This window comes from Pseudopodoces humilis, chromosome 3 (assembly GCF_049639895.1).
Source record: "Pseudopodoces humilis isolate 2021_Gansu_Grassland_sample_001 chromosome 3, ASM4963989v1, whole genome shotgun sequence".
Classification (NCBI taxonomy): Eukaryota; Metazoa; Chordata; class Aves; order Passeriformes; family Paridae; genus Pseudopodoces; species Pseudopodoces humilis.
Genome location: NC_142202.1, coordinates 49,814,275 through 49,830,403, shown reverse-complemented (window position 1 = coordinate 49,830,403; position 16,129 = coordinate 49,814,275). Strand labels below are relative to the sequence as shown.

The following is a 16,129-nucleotide window of genomic DNA, read 5'->3' as shown; positions in this document are numbered from 1 at the left end:
AAAAAAGGGCTAAATCAGCACAAGATAATTGATAGGAGGCCACTTGACAACAGTAAGTGTTTGGTTACCTGCATCATTCTAATTTTATCGATCTGTTCTTCCAGGGAATCCTTTCACAGATCTCGGTCTATGAGGCGCGATTAATTTCTAAAGTCTTAACCGTCTCACAGTTAATTTTAAAATACAGAGAAGTGCTTTTAAAAGCGGGTAGACAGAAAGCTCCTGAGAAAGAAATTTCTCAGTGCTCCACAGAATATGTACAAATACAGTAGAAGTCATAGGAACTTCCCCATGACCACCAATTGATCCTACCTGATGATTTTTGCTTACTGAAAAGGAAAATGCTTACTGTCTGTGCTATCACTGTAATGCAATCATCTTCACAAACAAATGCTGAGGGTTACATGGATGTAAATGTTAGAATAGCATATTAAAAAGTATTAAATAAGTTAAAGATTTACAAGATCAATTAGAGCACGTTGAGTTCACTGACTGTACTTAGAGGACTGTATGAAGCACTTTGAAACGCACAAATAGAAATAATATTCATAGGGCACAGAAAATCATCATGTTCATCTTCACTCAGCATTGGCGAGCAGGCAACTGAGTCTGTAGTAATTTCAAGCATGAAAATGAAGTAACAATGTGATGGTGAATGACACTGAGTAGTTAAGAATCCTATGGGATATCTTCTTGGCTGCACCAACATTTTGGGAATGTCAGCTGAAAATCAAATGGATTTCAGTGGGAGTAATCTGGAGTCTGTGAAGAAAGACTCAGGTCGATGCTGTTTAGTCCAAAGAAAGGAGAGTTGGTAAGTATTCTTAATATATGAAGGGTGTGTTTCTCTGAAAGAAAACAATGCTAGATAGAGTTTATTCTTTGGCCTGGAGACATTGCTTGGCCTTTAAAATTCTTCACCCTTTATGGCAACATAGCTTCATCTGAGCTGATGATAACTCTCAGACTGTGTTTGGAAAGCAATCAGGCCAGTGTTCAAAATCTGTGAAGATCTGTTCTAGAAACATGACATAGTAGATAATCAAGGTCCACTGTTTCGAGATGCATTCTAGCTCTGTTTTATTAGAATAGATACATCCAATTTGCAAAGAAGGAGGGATTAATTTTTTCTCTATATGAATTGTGGTTAGAACAAGTAAACTGCAGCAGAGGAACATTGTTTGACTTGAGAAACAAAAGGTAGGAGAGTGAAGTACTGAAATAGATGTGCTGTGATAGTTCACAGTGTCTTCTTACTGGCTATTTTTAAAAGTATGGTTAGTCAACTATTATTCATGAACAGTTTTGATACAGGTGATCCTACTGTGGAGTACAGATGTAAAAGTAGAAGATTTTCAAATGTCTATTTCTGTCCAATTGTATTCTTGGTTTTGCATTTTAGGATCAATCTCATTAACAACATCACATTGTGTTTCATTAATTAGGGTCCAGGTGTATTCCACTTTTGCACAAAGTCTTAGGTCTTGTCTCTCTCCTAAATAAATCAGCAGTTACTTCAGCCTCCTGCAACCAAGTGGCCCCATGACAGTGAGTGATCACTGTGGATTTTGTGATGTAGAGGTGTTTTTGGTCAAAAGATAGAGAAGCCTGGAAGCCTTTCTGATTGCAGTTTCTGATTTGCAGTTTGGACAAAGGATCTTTATGCCTGCATGAGGAGATGCAAGTAAGAGTGGGAATGAGAAGGAATATCTTGGTTACCTCAGCATAGCCATGCATTTCCATTGTGGGGTGGGAAGGACTGATAAGAAAAAAATGAGCTCCACCTAGCAAAGAAAAAACTTCAGCATAGATTCGCTAATCTGATTTGATACGTGCTATGATATCCTGTCAGGCTGGTGACGTGCCTGTCCAGATAAAAGTGACCCACACAGGCCTAAACAAAAAAGCTGAAAAAATGGGAACTGTGATTCTTTAAAAAAATGTCATTGAAGGAAGAAAAAAGAAAACAAAACAACTGATGCTCTAGACTGTAAACTGTATCTAAATAAACATAATGGAATCAGAACACCTAAAGAAAGATCCAAATTACAACTTAATTGACATAACAGAAACTTGGTAAAGTAATGTCATGTGAGTATGTGACTGGAATACTAATGCCAAAGAGCACAGCTTGTTCAGGAGCAAGAGGAGGAAACAACAGGAAGAAAAAAGGTAAAGGAGATTATGCCTCATTTCTCACTGAGTTGTTCAGAATGCAGCAGGAAACATGCATTGAAAGTTTGAGCAATAGTACAAAGAACAAGAATTATAGACATTGTTGGGGAATCTGCTGCAGATTGAGGCAGATAAAGCAGATAACTCTTTTTGTTAGCAATTAGCAGGATTGTCCAAAGCATAGAGCTTGGCCAAAATGGGAAATTTTAGTCATACAGGTATTTAAAAAAGAGCTGAGCTTGACTCAGATACCATGGTTCCTTCTCTCTGGAATAAGCATTAGAGTATATATGGGAATCCCTCAAATTTATGAGCCTGCCTTTTTAAGCAATCCCACTTGATAAAATAATTTATTTTACTTCCTTTTTACAGTCCTGTCTCAGCATTGGAGATACTTTAATATTTGTTTTTAGCTATTCTCCTTTCTTGATGTAGGTGGCACACCAAGACATGCTCTCTCTTACCGTGGAATGGCATTCCTCTTCACAAATCTGCAATCCTTCAATTGTGGTCTTTGGAAAGGATGATGAATATTAGAGAGGCTGCTTAATTGGCCTCACCCAAACCACTCCTTATTCTCAGATATAATCTCTGAAACTTAAAAAAATTAAATTCATCTCAGTGCCAGTAAAATTCATTTGTACATGATTGAATGGCAGGCACTGTGCATGGAGAGGCAGAAAGAGGGCTCCTTCCTCAGATACCTTCCACTTTCTTCCCGTTGCTTTTTATCTACCCTGACCATCTTTAGGACAGGCTGCAGAATGAAATATTGCTCTTCATATTTCTCTCAATGACATCCAAACGGGAACTGGGAATAAGGAGCGGAAAATGAGGCATCACGTTCAAGCTGCTGCCACAGATGAGTGAGTTCCTGCCTGACTCTTCCTTTCCACTTTCCTCCGCTCCCCCCCAAAATTGCTCTGAATTGCAAAGTTGTTACAGTGATTCCCCAAAGTATTCCTACTTTTCCTTAGGGCATAAATATGTAAATCTGAGGATGCTGAAAACTCTGTGATGAAAGTTTTCTTTGACAAGTCTGTTGCAGCTTTCTTAGTCAGGGCACAATAAAGGTAGTGCAGAGTGACAGTGGATATCCATTCATGAAAACAAAGGAAGGAAAAGATCAAAAACCACAGTCAAACTATAGTTTCAAGGAAGTTTATGCTTATCCCATCCCATAAACACAGACACACTTCTGTGACATCCTATGTTACACTGTAATTTCTGTTGGGAAACTTCTAAAGGCAAGTTTCTCCAGGCTGAATTATATGAAATTGCTCGTAGTGACTAGATGTTCAACGTTCTGTGCCTGTTTATTTACAAACCAGGGCCTTCAGATTAGTCTCGTTATAGTTGCAATGAATGGCTGGAAGCATCCTTGGTGCACAGTTTGTGGAACAGACCTCCCTTACAGCTCTTTTCTTCTCCTGGGATCTGTGTGATGTTTTTAGTGTGTTTACAGAGAGCCTGTGCGAACTGTCGGAAGCTGCTGTTGGCTGATACCAGCTGAGGTTCAGGGCTGTGTGAATGACCTGGGGCCAGACTCAGACAAGAGTGGAGGCTGGTAAGGGCATGATGTTGTTCAGAGTGAGCTGGTTCCCACAGGAGGACACAGATTGCTGACATGACTTTAGGCCTCATTCATTTGACCTAAAAGCTCCTGTGCTGGTACGTGATTTGGACTTCTGGGTTTCCAAGTGCATGTCATAGGAAGATTGCACTTCTCCCAAGAAAGGTGTCCCCAAAAGGGAATGGTCTCCAGCTTTCTCAAATTTACCCATGCAATATTTAGTCTGGCTTTCCAGCCTTGATGCCACCTACCTCTTGTCAGACACCTTTTCCAATATGAGATAGAAATTCAGCTTTTTCTGGCAAAAATTTCCCTCTAACTGTCCCCTATGCCCTATCAGAGTTCCCAATCTTCTTCCCATGAACTGCTGAGTTTAAAAAAAGGAAGAGTCTTTATGTCATTCTGTTCCTTTTAGCTTTTTGCTTTTCCTTCTATACACTTATTCATAGATTCAAGTGATGGGAAATACCCCAAATAAAATGGGTTTCTTTTTTAATCAAAAGAAAATACAAATAATTTCTCATCTGTGGACAAGATACTTCATGTAAACAGCATTTGATGAGCTCAACAAGCATTATATAGGCTGATGAACACATCAGAAAGAGAATTTCAAATGCCCATTACCTTGAGGCAGTGACCTGGAATATTGTGTGGACCTCGATTTTCAGCATAATTTTCAATGATGCTTGAATTAATAAAAAAATAACTGCACACATGAACGTTATTAACTTATTTTGGGTGCTGTTAGAGTGTGTTTTCTGTTTTGCAGCATTTAAATGACCTCCAAAGTGTGTCAGTCGGATTGCTAAGTGAAGAGGAGGACAGCACAGTGCCCTCAGAGTCAGGTCTCCTGACCACAGAGCAGTGAAAAGCCCCAGAGTCAGTGAAAACCATCGACACAAAGGTGCAGTTCTTACAGCTACCACAGGTGCACAGAGGACTCCATCACATGGGACAAAGGAGCTGACACTCCATTCCCAGGCACTGAAAAAGAAGGGTGAGAAAACATTGCTGTCAATGACTCATATTTGTTTTACTGATCAGACCATATGCAAAAACATTTTGTTTTGTCAGACCCAATATAATAATATTTGACATTTGATTTCAAACCCAGGAAAACCGAGGACAGGCGAAAATAAATATTTTTCCTTACCTGCAACAAAACAAGCTTTTATTTTGGCCAATGCTGAGTACTTTTGTCTCCACTCTATCACTCTTAGGTGGGTGGCAAAACTTCCCCCTAAAAAACAAACATGTTCAGAGAAAATCTGACATCGTAAAGAGCAGCAAGATCAGCAAATCCAAAACCTTATCTTTTTATTACCACTGTTACTGATAATTCTCCAAGTTGATCCAGTTCTAATTTGTGCAAGCAATTTCTTTATCTCCTCTTCAGTCAATGGATTATTTCTAGGAGGCTCTTGGTGTTTAAAACAGTTGAAAAATAAGAACTAAACCAAAAGTATTGTTTTTACATGCCACAGAGGTAGTTGAAACGATAGAAAAACAAATCAGATGCAATTCTGCATCAAAGGATTACAAGCAGTGTCAGAAAGGCTAGGTTATCAACGAGTGAGACTAGAAATAAAGACGTACTGCAAGAAAAAAAAATAACTTTTTTGTTCAATTGAGTATCTTAAATTCTATGGTCAATAAAGAAGAAAAAATAGGAAAAATAATCCTAAGGTAATTTCCAATTCAAAGCCTGGCCTTAATATTTAAGAATTTATACTACTTCACTATTTTAGACAGATAAATATGCAGGTAGATGCTTTCTTTAAAAATACCAAGGAACATAATACAAAATTCCTAGGTTTCAGTTTCAACATATATGAACTACAAAGAGCTTCATTCTTGCTTTTTACATTGTGTTTTTTTTTTTTTCCTGACACCTATAAAATTTTAGGTGCAGGGGAACTATTTTTAAACTTTCAATTAATTTTACTACTTAGACCTTTTACTAAGTTTTTAGAATTTTAAGATCTTTTTCTTATTTCCATTGTATTTTCTGTGAAACAGGCATTACTTGAAATGGAGCTGAGGCCAACATCTTTTAAAAAGGATTATTTAGTCTATCAAAAACAATTTTATCTTTCACAGGAAGCTAATAATGAGTAGCTTCCTTATCCTGTTGAATTGAAACATGGTAATGTGATCCAGCAGGTACAGGCCTTGAGGATAGAAAGCATAATGAGATATACAGATGAAAATAATTTGATTTTTCCCAGCAACTAGTACCTGCACATGTTGCTTTGGCCAGTTTCATTGGTGTCCACCTTTCTTCCCCCTCACCTCCTCATTCCACAGCATGCAACACCCCCATGTTTTGAGATTCCCAAAGAGCCTACCAGCACTAAATGAGCTCTCTGCAAACATTCTGCATATCCCACAAGCTTGTACTTATTTCATGCTGAGTTTTGTCCTCAACAGACAGAACTGAGCACAAATTACTGTTCTGGTTTATGTCCTTATCAGAAAGGGGGAAAGAGGAGTAAGTGAACAGTGCCCTGGCCGGTGCCCTCCCCAGCACAGTAACTGCACAGACTGAGCAGTAACCACAAGTCCCTGAAGCACTTCATAATTTTATTTCATTGCGTGAAATTGGTCAATGAAAAAACTAGTGATAAAACCAGTATAATCGGAGGGGAGAGAAAACACTCCTAACCCAAGCAAAAGGGACAAGTTCTCTTATAAACAAGAGCCAAATTCTCAGCAGACCTCAAATGCTGATCTCTTCCAGACTGCAAGGGTTGAGTCTTAATTTTTTGCATCCTTTTTTATATTTTATCAAAATATCCTCAGTGCTATGTTGTCTGAAATTCAAGCCAAAATGTAACTGCCACAGAAGAAGAACAACATTGTTGGGGCCAAATCTTTATTTCTTAGCATCTCATACAAAAACACCCATAGCTACCATCACATACATGTCAAACAGTCTACAAAGTTAAAGCATATGTAGCAGTGCACAATCAGTGACATTTATGCAGCAATAGATCCATTGCTTTCAAAGAACAGTGATGATTTGCAGTGGTTTTCCATGCACTTTGAGCCTTTAAATGAATCATAATTAGAAACTTTTTAACAGAAGGGGTTAAAACTAGTATGAATTCACTCAAATGCTAAAGATGTTAACACTAGATAAGGTAGGTAAGTCAGGAAAATAGTGGAAATGTATTGAAGATACATAATGGATAAAATCTTTGAAGTCAATAGGATTTCACCATGGATTACACCTGCTATACTTTATAATTATATACTTAGGAAGAACATATTCAGTGTTAACAGTTTAGCGATACTTCAAGATGCTAATCTTCACATTTTCACATATATTCAGAAGCAGGATGAAAGGGCAAAACAGTTAAGACACAAAGCATGTAAATGCTCAGCTCTTGTTGTGAAGGCAGACTCATTAAGGACAAATACAGGTTGCTTTGATGCTGTGCCAAACATCTGTAATTTTGTAAATTACAGAATACAGTAACATTTTGAGACATCTTGCCTTGGCAATGACATTAACAGATGACAAACCATTGATTTTCTGTCAGCTGCTTTCTTCCTCCTTTTTCAGCTCTCTGATTCCAAACATCTCCAATCCCCATCTTCACAGGCCTTAACCAAGACCATGGCTTTCCACTGGGTTTCTGGGCAATAGATGAACCTGGGTGATGGAAGTCATCATTCCCTACATTCCTCAGCTTATGTATCACTTGGAGGATACCCCTCTGCACTGATGTGCTTTCTGGAGCTGCTTCACATACAATTCAGTTTCTCTTGTGAGGACTGTGACTTCCAAGAGAAGCATCTCCTCCAGCAGCCTGACTTCACCTACTCCATCCATCAATACAGTGTGTTGATTTAAAACTCAGGGTGTATAAGAACCTAGGTTACTGAAAATGTGTCAACCTAGGATACTTGTTTCAACATGTCCTTTGAAGGCACAGATTATTTTACCTGAATCTTGGATTTTATTTTTGTTTTATGCTATCCTATTCATACACGTACTCCAGGCTTGCAAACAAATGTAAATGATGATTTGGAAAGATGGCTCCTTTCCTATGAAATGCTATAAATGTTAGGATCCATATTTTCCTTTTTTTTTTTTTATATAGAAATATTTTCAGTTGGTAATTCTTGTAGGACACTGGAAAAGTAAAGTGCAGTGACATTAAATGTAAGAAATTACAGATACACTTTTTCAAGGACTCATTACTCATTCAGTAAAAACTTTTGAGGACAAAAATGTGGTCCCAGATGGGGAGAATAACAATTACAGCAGTAACACAAGGATCTGACAATTTGAATATTTGTTTATTTGCATCAGAGACCAGTATTTACACAGCAGTAATTACAAAGTTGTTCTGGCATTCAGCCACTTGACTACATTAAAGATAGGACATAGCTATCAAGGTCCCCTAGATTTTGGAGTCCAGGTTTCTCCTTCAGAGAAATTTAAGATGACTTTTTAATGGCATCAAACAGGACTTCAATTAATGCTCCCTGTTACTACATCTGAGACCGTCCTCCTGTACAAAACACTTGTTTTATGAGCAAGACTCATTCCCTGTGAGCTCTCTAGATTTAGCCTGTAAACCAGGCACTTGCTGTCCCTGCTTGGCACTCTTAAAATATGCAATCCCATTCCCAGATGCTTGCAATGCCAAGGTACATAAAGTGTAGCTGTCTTCTATGGTCCTTCTGTCTGAATGTCACTTTCAGAGTCACAAGGTTTGCCAAGCACATGGAAATATGTTTTTACTCTTATTATCCAGCAGTAACTATTAGGAACCATGCTCAAGCCAAACTAGGACATTTAATCCATCTTCCAAGATTCAATAAATATTTAAATAACAGCTAGGTAAAGGCTGCCAAAATTAATTTATTTTCTTTGCAATTTTCAGGTATGGCTACATATTGCATGCTCCTACAGTTCAGTTCATACCTGAAACTCCAGGTTATTGTGTTGTAAAGAGGTAACACCGAATCAAAATTCTAGGAATTGCATCTGTAATGCTCAGGGAAGCCCAGCCACTCACACTGAAGGGCAATTGCCCTCTAAGATATTTTACTGTATTAACTAAGATCATTAATTACCATGAGACAAGCCAATCTCTGATAACGTCAAACATGACATAAATGGACACTACTAAAGAACAAAACTGAGTAGACAAGAGAGAAAATATTATCAACAACGAGGATTGTGAGAAGGAAAACATATTTTTACCTGGTTCTAAATCTTTTCTTCGTGCGTAGCTTTTAATCCTAAAAGCAAAATGTTACACCTGTCACACCCATGAGATACATAAACAAATTAAACATGACCCAGATTAAGGACAAAAGCAAACATGGGCCTGCACTGACACAAGGTGAGCTCAGTGATGTTCAGAGATTAACTCAGCTGCACTTTGAGGATCGAGAGAGACTTGACAGCCAATGCCATGTTAAAGCACTGTAGAGCACTCTCACAAACTGAGATTCCAGTTGTCTCATCAGGACTGTGAAACACACATCACTCTAATCAGTCTGGTTAAACTCTTAACACAAGAAATAATTTTTATTTCTGAAATTCCAGTTCAGACTTCCCTGCCTACACACAAAATCCTCTTTGGACTGCAGCTCTGTATTCTCACAGACACACAAACAACCAAGCATTTCTTACTCTTCCACAAAACATCATTATTTACCATTATAAAGCTCAAATTATCTTTACCATATTCCAAAGAAAGGTCAATATTTTAAATGTTGATGAAAGTACCTATTCCTTTTTTCATTGGTTAGTCACTCTGTGGAAACGTTGTTTTGTGAAAATCTCCTTTCTCAAGGAGACTTTTGTGACTTTCTTTCTGTCAGCTACACCATCCCATCCCTGGAATTTCAAGATCAGAGGACAGCAGGATAATTTCTTGCAAAGTTAGTAAAGGTTTAAAGAGAAGTCATTCAAAATTAAAAAAAATTAAAATTAATTTCTTTAAAAACATTGGAAATCAAAAGAAGGAACAATTCTTTAACACAAGACGCTGTTATAATTGTATGAGAATGTCTTTATCTGAATCTTCTGTTTTCACTGCTGTCTGGCTTAGGCACATCTGTAACTGCTGTATAAAGCTACAGAGAGGCAACAAGCAATTACAGTTATTTTCTGAAGTCATATTAAGGTGTAGAAATGGTACTGGATGAAACACTGACATTAGAGAAGACAGATGAAGATTGGTTGATATAAAAAATGGGAATTTGTACTCAGGGGCTTGCATTTTACTCACAGCATGAAGCAAAACCAGACAGATTTTGTTTATTATTTGTTGGGACTGTAAAATTATGAGAAAGATTTTCCACTGAGACTGGGTGTAGAAATCTCCTGAGAAAGCATCTTCTGCCCAAACATGGAAAGCCCAAGAGACTCGCCTGGATGAACTTTGATACAGCACTATAAATAATGAGCATGTGTCTGGGAAACAACGCTGGATTCTGAGGTTTTTTGCATGTCATTCATCTCTACCCCACTAAAGAGTTATAGGAGCAAAAGGACTCATCCAAGGTTTGCCACCATCCCTGTATCACAGCTTGTGCTCACATATTGTACTTGAGCTTTTTAGTTCTCCTGTGTACAATGAAACTCCTGTATAGTTGCTGCTGCAGGAGGTTAAAAGTTTTTGTAGTAAATGGACAAAGGAGAGGAGAAATAAAAGCAAGCACTAAGCAGAGAAAGCAAGATCTGGCTTGGGTTGGGCTCTGCCTAGGACTTGAATTTGTTCATTGCAAATGTAATTGCATTGTAATGGACTTGAATGTCCATTACATGACTACAGGAAGATCCCACCATGTGGTTTTTCCTCTACTCCTGCTGGATATATCAACTCATAACATGGCTTGGTTCTCTCTGTGGATGCTGTGCCCATGCATTGTAGAACAATTGGTGGGACACCTCCCAGACTTTAGGAGCCTGCTGATTGCACTTGGCTGCACCACTTGGCATTTCTGCCTTCAGATCCAGAGCTCCATAGGAAATGATTTGGGGGAGAAAGGAATCATAGGAGAAAAAGCAAAGTATAATGAGAAAAATGTGGGCAGTCAGGTCTCTTTAGTCTCTGTATAGACCTGAAAGTAGAGAGATCCTCCCCTGTCTGAAATACAAGTAGCTTCTGAAGCTCTCTGAAGAGCCAAAGGAAAGGCTTTCAAATCAGAAATTTGCCAGACATGATGTTTGCTGTTTCCCTCTTCAACAGAAAAAATGTTTTCTGGTTCTCCCTGACTACAAATCTAGAGGAATTTGTAAGTTTCCAGACAAGTTGAGAAAGGATATGATGTGGTGTGTGCTAGGCCATGTCAATCCAGGCAGGTTCAGGCTGCCCATTATGGCTTTTCCCATATTGTGTGCTGCTGCTGCTGAATGAGCCAGCTTAGACACAAGCATCACAGAAATCCAGGTAGAGAGAATCTGTATGAAACCCATGAAGTGGAACTTTACACCTTACTGTGGTAAGTCATAAAGCCACTTAGAACTTTGAACAGCACCACACAGCTACCTATAGAGACCCTGGCTGCTTTTTTGTCAATGATGGCACAAGCCGCAGTTCATCAGGAGCCATTGTGTTCCAGAGGCAGGATTCAGCTGGGGAATTGGTGGCTCTTTTGAAGTTCTTGCAGTGAATCCACATTCACATTGCATTCCAGGAAGAACAGTTGGAGCCAGCAGTAACTACACTCAGTAGTGCTAGTAATAGCAAGTGGCTGTAATTGAGATAAAAATTTTGTCTATAGTGTACTAAAATACTGAAAAATAGTTTAAAATCAAGAAGTATATCCCACTAGCACCACCAACAACGTGAAGCTGTTTTCTGTGTCAAAAAAGTGGGTCACATATTTTGCTTGTGTTTGCTTAGCACCTATCACTGTAAAATCCTGGTCCATGACTCACGAAGTGCCAGAAACATGCAGAAATTTCTTCTTGCTCTTTCCTGCTGCCTTCTCCTATTTCAATGTGATCTGAGAGGACAAGGATTTCTTTGACCATTATTAGTTAGAAAGCCTTTGAAAGTGTGATAGACATCCACATTCAACACTATTAGTTTTTTCCTGTTGAATATTTTGCTATCAAAACCTATTAAGTAAAGCAGAGGTGCTCATGAAGGTGTGCAAGGCACAGAAAAGTTCCTTGCACATCAGGTCAATGGAAGTGTGAACTACCTTGATGGCAAGACACACTTAGTTTTGGCTGATACCCTTAGTTCAGCTGAGACACTTCAATAACGCCAGCTGTAAATCTGTTCAGGACTGGAGAAATCAATTTATTCAATGTGTACAGGCATTACTGGAAAAGGGAGGTAGTATTTAAGATTATCCTAATATAACATATGTTTTATAAATCTGAAACCCATTAAAGTGGGCACTGCCATGGAAAAATAGAACAGGATGATGATAATTACTAAAAACACTCATTATAGTAATCAAGAGTAGTAAAGGTCATGCAAATGAACAACATTCAGAGAACAGGATATGAGACACTGACTTCTCTGGACGGAGGGCAGGGAAAGAGATGGGAGAAAATGTTAAAGGGGAGTGCAAAGGAAGGAAACATGAGACAGAGTGAAAAGACAGCAAGTCTGTGTCATTTACGTCACAACTGCCTTAAACAAGAGCAGCCAGGAAGATGCTTCCGAATTTTTCCATTTCGGTAACACTGAAATTATTTATGTATGAAAATTGTAGAGAACCACAGTAATTTCGTTTTATAGTAAGGCACAGATGTTTGAATTCAAGCACATAGAACTTGATCATGAGCAAGATGGCAAAAAGGGAACCTGATGGGAACAAAATAAATTGAAGGGGTCTGATTTTGTTACTACAAATTCCTCAGAATGGATATGAACATTTTATCTCCCAGTCCTCCAAGGGACTTTGCATAGGTCGGCTATAAATGAAGGTGCTGAACAGTTAGAGGGATCTTCCTTCATACGCACCATCAAAATGTTACTTGATCTTTCCCCTAGGCTCAAAAAGAATTATTTTCCATTTTTTCCAATCAAGCCTGAAGGTTCCCCTGCTCAACAGATCCTGATCGGCAGAGCGCAACAGAAACTCAGCACAGTGCTAACCCAGTGTACTGAGATTCTCCTCAGCCCATGTGCTTCTGCATCCAACTGGAAATTTATACAGAGACCAGGGGAGGCATCTGCCTAGAAACCTCCAACAGCAGCAGGTACATGTTTTGATAAATCCTGAAAACAGTATTCACTACATTCATATGTAGCAATGATTTGCTGCTGGCATATGTCTTAAAGAAACTTTTGAAGCTTTCTTCATGGAATTCTTTTTCCTTCCCTGAGTTGCAAGAGCAAAATCAGAGGTGTGTGGGCAATGTCATGACTTAATAGGCAATTTCTCAAACAAGAAGTCACAAACATGATTTTTATTTCACTTTCTCAACTCAGCCTCAAGAAAATATAAAGCATTACGTTTTCTAGTTAAAATTTTGTTAGCAGATAGTTCTTTAGGCTGGCTTCTGTACTGTAAGTAAGGCTTAAATAACAATTGTTTTCTTTAATATTACACTGCAAAGATTTGATTGATTGATCCAGCCTTCCTCTTAGTTAAGTGAAAAGTGAAGGAAATCAGTGTCATCCTTCACAAAGAGCAAAGGCTGACACACCAACTGGTTTTGTTCAAAGTAAAACTACAGGCTTTGAAATTACAGCAGAACTTAGGCTAAGACTGTGTAGGAGTTATCATGATGTTCTAATAATCCCTCAGTGTAAAAATGCATCTTGAGGAACTACAGGCTGAAAAATAGAGAGAATATGCACATCCACAAAGCCAGCTGTATCTTTACTGCATTCGATGTGAGAACTAAAAATCTCAGAGGTAAATTCCTGTTGTTTTTCCTGTGGTAATGACTATACCTTTAATCTCTGTGCACCCTGAAAATTATTTGTAGATTATTCTGCATACTAATGCTTAGCTCACTGCTTATCCCGTGTTCCTTTATTCTTCTAACTCAACAGAAGATTTGTGAGGAAAACCTTATGAAAAAACCCAACAGTAAAAATTTGTCTCTGAATACAGTTCAGCTCTTAATCAGCTGAGAAAAGCTATTTCTGTGCAGTTCATCAGTCATGTATATTTTAAAGATTTAATATTTCTTCTGAATTCTAGTTCACCTATCCATAAATACACATTAAAATAAACTGATGATAAAACATCTACAGAATTTCATGTCCCAATGCTCTGCTTCAATTGATTCTTGAGATATACTATTCCCCTTAAAACACAGGGAGTTAGCAATTTGTTAGTATTGTTTTCCACCACAGGAAACATCTGATTTGCTGTAATTAGGCAAGGCAGCAATACATGCCATCACTCAGCAAACTGAACAGCCATCGACTTTCGTGATCGTTTGCCAATCTTCAAGCATTAATAGGAAGCCAACATCGCTTCTTTTGACGTAATCTCTGTACAGTAAATAGGGCACTTGTGCAAATTTGATGGGCTTCATTAAAGCTCGTGGAGCAAGAAAAAAAAAGGAAAAGATGGTGCAGTGTAATGGAGTGTAGCCTTGGGACATTCTATTCTGTGATAGTAGAGAGTTGCCAGGGGAAACTGCAAGATGCAGATGCCAAACATGTTTTGTAAGGGAAGAAACACTGATAGTGGAATGGTGTCCTTTCTTGCTCCCTTTTCTTTGTGACTGCAGAGCTCATAGCAAATGCTCATATTGCACCTCCTGTACTGTTATGTGTTGAAAGACTTTCCAGTTTTAAATTGTGCTAAATGAATGCTCAGCAGAAGTTTGTTAGGACCAAGTAAGTACATGGTTTGCCCAACAGCACCTTAATTTTGAACTGCAATTCATTCAACTTCATGGGTACTGTGATTCACACTTGACAGACTATAGACCAAGGAAGAAGAGGCATACAGACAACCAACCTTCCCTCCTGCTGATTTTTTGGTTGGTTTTCTTTTTTTGCCCCCCACTATCTGATTAGATCAGCTGTTTTTATCCAAGACATGCCATCAAATTTGAGACAGACTTGCAAATTAATATATACTCTAAACTTTATGTTTTTTACTGTATGCTACGCTAAAGGAAAGATTTTCCAATCTAACTAGAAATATTTTTTTTTCACTGTGATTTGTAGCTGAGCCAAGTACCTTTACTAACAAAAGTACATATCACACATCAGGAATACACCTTCAAGTAGATCAATCAACAAACCAGATAACCACAAATTTTCTTTCTGTTGCTTCCTTTTGATGTATCTGATTAGATTTAATAACTGCACCTGTCCAAAACCAATTCCTCCCTTGCACAGGTGAGCAAAGCAGAGGGCACAGAGTGGTTTTCTCATAAACATTATACCTCTGACATCCATCATGGCAGTTATTGCTATATCAGAGGGAGAAACCTGCTTTCTGTGAACATCCCAATTAGCCATTTGCAGTGAAGTAGGAAGGCCATAGCTGAGAATTTAAATCACTTTTTTTTTTCCTAATGTCACAGCAGAAATCTTGCTGCTTTTGCTATAACACCCTCTCTGAACACAATACCATACATATCAATCACCAGGAAGGGCAGACTGGCATAGCCTAAGTTCTGGCCAATAGTTAAAATGCATAACTAAGACAAACTGTCAGTGAACTGAAAAAAAATCTGGGGGGGAAAAAAATGCCACTCACCTCAAGGCAAAGTGAATAAATCCTTCCATTTATATCTAATGCACCAGTTGCCCCAGCATACAGCAATCACCCCTGGATCACCTCTAGATTTTTGTATACAAGTGTTTTTAATTTAGAGTTGCATTTGTGAATATTCCCATGCCACCAGAAGGATCCTGCCTTGCAATTAGCAACTCTGAATGTAGCTTGTAGAATACAGCTGCAAACCTTGTGATTTTATCCTGTCTCTAAGGAAAATCATGAGGAAAAATTTCCTTTCTGTATCTCACAGCCTAAGCCTTCTAGTAAGCCTGTAATTCATCAGGTTATGGCTCACAATGACGAGACGCTCTTATGTAGAAATTAGATTTATCAGATGCCAAACCAAGCTGATCTTTAAAATGAGAACTATTTAATCCATTTTGATTAAATCAGCAAAGCTCCTAGTGAAAACCAACTAGAATATTTGAGAGAGAGCTACACAAGGATGGATTCTTCAGTCAAAAACACCAGTTGCAACTTTGTTGAAAGAAAGCAAGCCATTTCTACTAGGACCTCAGGGATGTTTATAAATAATACCTAAATTTGAGATGCTCTGCAGTGTTTTGACTACCATAGTCCTGTTTTAGATTCCTGGTTTTATATGTGTCTATGCTCTTTTCCCCTACACACATTTTATCTAGCTTTTATATGCTGCCTTTATTCAGATCCATTCAGAGGTGCTCGTATATGAAC

The 16,129-nt window shown here is 38.3% G+C and overlaps 1 long non-coding RNA gene across 5 annotated transcripts in view; it reads right to left on the bottom strand.

Moving 5' to 3' along the window:
• Positions 1-3,351: 3,351 nt before the first annotated feature.
• Positions 3,352-16,129, bottom strand: part of LOC148184642 (uncharacterized) — a 51,714-nt gene continuing 38,936 nt past the window's right edge. For 3 of the 5 annotated variants that reach the window (XR_015772232.1, XR_015772229.1, XR_015772228.1), the window contains 2 exons: positions 4,902-4,988; positions 3,352-4,732 (listed from right to left, as the gene is read on the bottom strand). This is a non-coding gene — a long non-coding RNA (uncharacterized LOC148184642). Of the gene's footprint in view, positions 4,733-4,901; positions 4,989-8,969; positions 9,008-16,129 lie in introns of all 5 variants that reach the window. The other 2 variants (XR_015772230.1, XR_015772227.1) reach the window with 1 other exon arrangement.